Raw genomic sequence first — 6,783 nt, forward strand, 5'->3', positions numbered from 1 at the left:
TGAGGTACCTTCTCAATATTGACTCTCTAATCATAATGCACTCCCTCAGTACTGACCCTCTGTCAGTGCAGCACAGCATTAGCACTGGCCTCCTGACAGAGCTGCATACCTTAGGACTGGCATTCTAAATAGGAGACACACCCTCAATTCTGACTGTCTTACAAGGAGGCACTGACTCATTTTTTAACCATCTGGCAAAGAAAGCACTTAATCTGAACTGACCCTTCGACAAACAGGAACTCCCTCGGACTGAACCTGTGACGGAGCTATGGGAATTCCTCAGTACTGTCCCTATAATTGTGAGGCATTTCCTCAGTTCTGACCAGCTTACAATGAGACACTTCTTCAGGACTGACCCTCTAACAATGAGGCACTCCTTCAGTACTGACAATGAGGCCTCCCTCAGACATGATCAACTTCAAATTCTCGATACCGACCCACAGTGGTTAGCATTGCTGCCTGTGGTGTAAAATTATGTCCCAATACATGTGTGAATCATTATGCAACACATGTATTGGGCCAAGCAGTGGAATGTGGTGAAAGGGTTAAATTGTGTCCCAATACATGTGTGAATCTAACCGAAAATGGAAGGTGTCGCTTAGTCCCGTGTGAATCTTGTTATACACCTTCCCGTGTGAATCTTCTTATCTGTATGTAACCAGAATGGAATGTGTTTTTTAGCCTTGCTCTGCTGTTCACATGAATGTTTATATCTGGAAAAGGGTATATCAGCTGGAGAAGTCTCCAGTTCGGTAGAGTCTGCTCCGGGGTTACGTTTAACCGCCGAGCGTGGGTTGTTGGCAACCGCTCTACGAGAACTGACGGCTCCCAGTTTTGGTAACATGTAGAGTGAGTATAAGCCAGACCCGTTGTAAGTACGAGACTGGTTGTGGGGACACTGCGGGGAATAAAACACTTATATTCTAGCAGACTCGCCTCTTGGCTGTTTGTTCTGTGTCAGACTACTTTCCTGCGAGCCTGGTCCTTGACCTTGAGAATTTTTTAAAACACTGCCTCACAGCCGCAGGAACGCATGTTAAATTTCTGCCTCAGGCCACTGTCAGTGTGGAATTTGAACATTCTCCCCATATCTGCATGGGTTTCCTTTGGGTGCTCTGGTTTCCTCCCACAATCTGAAGATGTGAAGGTTAGTGAAATGGCCACATAAATTGCCCATGGGTGTTCAAGGATGTGTCGGTCAGGTACATTAGTTAGGGGTAAAAGTAGAGTATTTGGGTAGAGGAATAGTTCTGGGTGGGTCACTCTTCGGACTGTCGGTGTGGACTTTGTTGAGCCTAATGGCCTGTTTCCACACAGTGGAGAGTCTAAAAAGACAATGTGCATCTTAATATGGTCAGATTTGATCGAGTGCCATATTGTCAAAGGGCATTCCTGAGGCAACACACATTTGTCAGTTTTGAGTGCGTTGATCCTCTGACCCTGTTATTTTGTAGCCATATCGCAGTATTGTCCCTACAACTATGAGGCATTTCCTCTGTATTGTCCCTCTGACTATGAGGAACTGTCAGGACTAACCTTCCCAGTAATGCGTTACTGCCAATAGACTGACCCAGCTTAGAGGCTTGGAGGGCCGAAGGGCCTGTTCCAGTTCTGTCAGGCGATTCCCTCTTTGTTCTCTTTGAAGTTGGGCCTCACAATTAGGTGGCCAGTACCAGGGTATTGTATCTCCATCAGAGGGTCAGTGCTAAAGGACTGCCTCATTCTCAGAAAGTCAGTTGCGAGGGAAGGCCTCATGATCAGAGGGTCCGCCTTACTGTGAGGAATTCATCGCTCAGAGTATGCCACTTTGTCAGAGGATTGGTTCCGACGCAATACCTCAATGTGATGCTGTCAGAACTGAGGGAGAGCTGCATGATTAGAAGCTGAGGGCTGAGACATCTTTTGGAGTCCGGGGGCGGCCGTCCTTCGGGGAGAGAGCGCTTTGGGACTTCGTGCTTCGACGCACAGTTTCTGCATCACTTTCCCCTCTCTGTCTGTGAGGATTTCTCATTCTGGTCCATATTATTCTGTCTGGTGACACCAGGAGGCGGTACATTTTCCGTATTTGTATTAAGGGTTATTTCTCTTGAACGGGGAGTTTTTCCCTGAAGCAGCTGCGAACGGTCACTTGGGGCACGAGGCGGCCGTTAACCGCCATCTCCCGCGCGCGGGGCCTGAGGGGGTGGGGCCTGGAGCTAAATTGGCGGCGGCCGGCCACAACCAGAAAGGGGCAGCCTCGGCGGAAGAGCGGACTGTGTCAACAAAGTGCCGTTCCTGAAAGTAATGATGGTGGTTAATGCGGTGTGTCCGGAGGGCCGACTGTCTGAACAAAGTGACGTTCGTAATGGAATGATGTTAGTTGTTGGGGGTGGAGGCGGAGAGAAGAGATTCCGCTGGAGTCAATCCCATTTCGCAACGTTGGAATGGTAATAAAAACCGGCCCCAGTCTTGCCTCGATCTTCCTGATCCGGGATGTACTGCCAGGGCCAACGATGTGGAGGTGTTGATCATAGGGATGTACTGTTATGTTTCGTGTTGTAGAGGTCCTGGTCATAGGGGTGAACTGTCAGGGTCAGTGATGTGGAGGAGCTGATCATAGGGATGCATTCTGAGGGTTAGCGATGTGGAGGTGCTGATCATACGGTTGCACTGTTATTGTTAGTGATGTAGAGGAGCTGATCATAGGGACACACTCAGTATTAGTGAGGTGGAGGGTCTGATCATAGGAATGCACTGTCAGTATGAGTGATGTGGAGGTGTTGATCATAGGGATGCACTGACAGGGTTAGTGATGCGGAGGTGTTGTGTTGATCATAGGGATGCACTGACAGGGTTAGTGATGCGGAGGTGTTGATCATAGGGATGCACTGTCAGGGTGTGTGATGTGGAAGTGATGAGCAAAGTGATGCACTGTCAGGGTTAGTGATATGGATGAGCTGATCATAGAGAAGCACTGTCAGGGTTGGTGATGTGGAGGTACTAATCATGGGGATGCACTGTCAGGGTAGTGATGTGGAGGTGCTCATAAAAGGAATTAACTGCCAGGGTTAGTGATGTGGAGGTGCTGATCAAAGGGATGCACTGTCAGTGTTTGTAATGTGGAGGAGCTGATCACAGGGATTCACTGACAGGGTTAGTGAAGTGGAAATGCTGATCATAGGGATGCACGATCAGGGTTAGTGATGAGGAGGAGCTGATCATGGGGATGCACAGTCAGTGTTAGTGATGTGGAGGTGATGATTGTTGGGATGCAATGTCAGGGTTAGTGTTGTGGAGGTGCTGATCATATGGATGCACTGTCAAGGGTAGTGATGTGTAGGGGATGATCAAAGGGATGTACTGTCTGGGATAGTGATGTGGAGGTGCTGATCATAGGGACGCACTGTTAGTATGAGTGATGTGGAGGTGTTTATCATAGGGATGCATTGACAGGGTTAGTGATGCGGAGGTGCTGATCATAAGGATGTACTGTCAGGGTGTGTGATATGGATGAGCTGATCATAGAGATGCACTGTCAGGGTTGGTGATGTGGAGGTACTAATCATGGGGATGCACTGTCAGGGTTAGTGATGTGGAGATGCTCAGAAAATGAATTAACTTCCAGGGTTAGTGATGTGGAGGAGCTGATCATAGGAATTCACTGTCAGGGTTAGTAATATGGAGGTGCTGATCACAGGGATGCATTGACAGGGTTAGTGAAGTGGAGGTGCTGATTATAGGGATGCACTGTCTGGGGTAGAGATGTAGAGATGCTGTTCATAGGGTGCACTGTCAGGATGAGGGATGTGGAGGTGCTGATCAAAGGGATGCACTGTCAAGGTTTGTAATGTGGAGGAGCTGATCATAGGGATTCACTGTCAGGGTTAGTGAAGTGGAGGTGCTGATTATAGGGATGCACTGTCTGGGGTAGAGATGTAGAGATGCTGATCATAGGGTGCATCGTCAGGATGAGGGATGTGGAGGTGCTGATCATGGGGATGTATAGTCAGTGTTAGTGATGTGGAGGTGATGATTGTTGGGATGCACTGTCAGGGTTAGTGACGTGGAGGTGATGATCATTGGGTGCACTGTCAGGGTGAGTGATGTGGAGTTGCTGATCATATGGATGCACTGTCTGGGTCAGTGATGTGGAGGTGCTGATCATGGGGATGCACGGTCAGTGTTAGTGATGTGGAGGTGATGATCATTGGGTGCACTGTCAGGGTGAGTGATGTGGAGTTGCTGATCATATGGATGCAATGTCTGGGTCAGTGATGTGGAGGTGCTGATCATAGGGATGCACTGTCATACTTAGAGATGTGGAGGTGATGAGCATAGCAATGCACTCTCATGGTTAGTGATATTGAAGCCCTGATCATAGGGATGCACTGTCAGGGTTAGTGATGTGGGGGAGCTGATCATAGGGACGCACTGTCAGGGTTAATGATGTGGAAGTGCTGATCATAGGGTGCTCTGTCAGGGTTAATGATGTGGAAGTGCTGATCATAGGGACGCACTGTCAGGGTTAGTGATGTGGGGGAGCTGATCATAGGGACGCACTGTCAGGGTTAATGATGTGGAAGTGCTGATCATAGGGTGCTCTGTCAGGGTTAGTGATGTGGAAGTGCTGATCATAGGGATGCACTGTCAGGGTTAGTGATGTGGGGGAGCTGATCATAGGGACGCACTGTCAGGGTTAGTGATGTGGAAGTGCTGATCATAGGGATGCACTGTCAGGGTTAGTGATGTGGGGGAGCTGATCATAGGGACGCACTGTCAGGGTTAGTGATGTGGAAGTGCTGATCATAGGGTGCTCTGTCAGGGTTAATGATGTGGAGGTGCTGATCAAAGGGATGCACTGTCAAGGTTTGTAATGTGGAGGTGCTGATCACAGAGACTCACTGTTAGGGTTAGTGAAGTGGGGTTGCTGATCATAGGGGTGCACTGTTAGGGTTAGCAATGTGGAGGTGCTGATCATAGGGATGCATTTTCAGGGTTACTGATGTGGAGGACCTGATCATAGGGATGCACTGTCTGGGTTTGTGATGTGTAGGTACTGATCTAAGAGATGCACTGTCAGGGTGAGTGATGTGGACGTGCTGATCATTGGGATGATCTAACAGATTTGGTGATGTGGAGGTGATGATTGTCGGGATGCACTGTCAGCGTTAGTGATGTGGAAGTTCCGACCATAGGGATGAACTTTCAGGGTAAGTGATGTGGACGTGATGACCAGAGAGATTCAGAGGGTAAGAGATGTGGAGGCGCTGACCATAGAGATGCACTGTCAGGGTTACTGATATGGAGGTGCTGATCATAGTGATGCACTGTCAGAGTTAGTGAAGTGGAGCTGCTGATCACAGGGATGCACTGTTAGTGTTTGTGATTGGAGTTGCTGATCATGGGAAGGCACTGTCAGGAATAGTGATTTGGAGGGGCTGATCATCCTGATGCAATGTCAGGGATAGTGATGTGGAGGTGCTGCTCTTAGGGATGCGCTGTCAGGGTTAGTGATGTGGAGGAGTTGATCATGGTTATGCACTGTTAGAGTTACTGATGAGGAGGTGCTGAACATAGGAATGCACTGTCAGGGTGAGGAATGTGGAGGTGCCAATCTTTGGGATTCACTGACAAGGTTAGTGATGTGGAGGTGCTGACTATAGGGCTGCAATGTCAGGATTAGTGATGTGGAGGTGCTGATCATAGGGATGCACAGACAGGGTTAGTGTGGTGGAGGAGCTGATCAGAGGAATGCAGTGTCAGGGGTAGTGATGTGGAGGTGCTGATCTTAGTTTGCACTGCCAGGGTTAGCCATGTGGAGGTGCTGATCTGAGGGATGCACTGTCTGGGTGGTTGATGTGGAGGTGCTGATCATAGGGATGCACTGTCATGGTCAGTGATGTGGAGGTGCTGATCAGAGGAATGGAGTGTCAGGGGTAGTGATGTGGAGGTGCTGATCCTAGTTTGCACTGCCAGGGTAAGTGATGTGGAGCTGCTGATCAGAGAGATGCACTGTCCGGATTAGTGATGTGGAGGCGCTGGTCATAGGGATGCACTGTCAGTACGAGTGCTGTGGATGTGCTAATCATCGGGATGTGCTGCCAGGGTGAATTATGTGGAGGTGATCGTCATAGAGATGTACTGTCTGAGTTAGTGACGTGGAGGTGCTGATCATAAGTATGCACTATCAGGGTTAGTGATATGGAGGTGCTGATCATAGGGAAGCACTGCTAGGTTTCGTGATGCTGATCATATGGATGCACTGTTAGGGTCAGTGATGTGGTGCTGCTGATCATATGAATGCACTGAAGGGTTAGTGATTTAGAGATGCTCATAACAGGGATGAACAGTCAGGGATAGTGATGTGGAAGTGCTGATCAAAGTGATGCACGTTCAGTGTTAGCAATGTGGAGAAGCTGATCATAGGGATGCACTGACAGGGTTAGTGAAGTGGAGGTGCTGATCTTAGGGATGCACTCTCAGGCTTAGTGATGTGGGGTTGCTGATCATAGGGATGCACTGTCAGGGTTAATGACATGGAGGTGATGATCATCGGGATGTACTGTCAGGGTTTTTGATGTGGAGGTGCTGATCATAGTGTTGCATTGTCATGGTCAGTGATGTGGATGTGCTTATCACAGGGATGCACTGTCATGGTTAATGATGCGGAGGTGCTGATCAGTGGAATGCACGCTCAGGATTAGTGACGTGGAGGTGAAGATCGTAGGCGTGCACTGTCAGGACGAGTGATGTGAAGATGCTGATCATAGGGATGCACAGACAGGGTTAATGTTGTGAAGGAAC

General features: G+C 48.9%; 1 long non-coding RNA gene across 1 annotated transcript in view; it reads left to right on the forward strand.

Annotated features, from left to right (window-relative positions):
• Positions 1-2,200: 2,200 nt before the first annotated feature.
• Positions 2,201-6,783, forward strand: part of LOC122544372 — a 16,096-nt gene continuing 11,513 nt past the window's right edge. The window contains exon 1 of the long non-coding RNA XR_006310329.1: positions 2,201-2,426. This is a non-coding gene — a long non-coding RNA (uncharacterized LOC122544372). The remainder of the gene's footprint in view (positions 2,427-6,783) is intronic.

This window comes from Chiloscyllium plagiosum, chromosome 48 (genome assembly GCF_004010195.1).
Source record: "Chiloscyllium plagiosum isolate BGI_BamShark_2017 chromosome 48, ASM401019v2, whole genome shotgun sequence".
Taxonomy (NCBI): Eukaryota; Metazoa; Chordata; class Chondrichthyes; order Orectolobiformes; family Hemiscylliidae; genus Chiloscyllium; species Chiloscyllium plagiosum.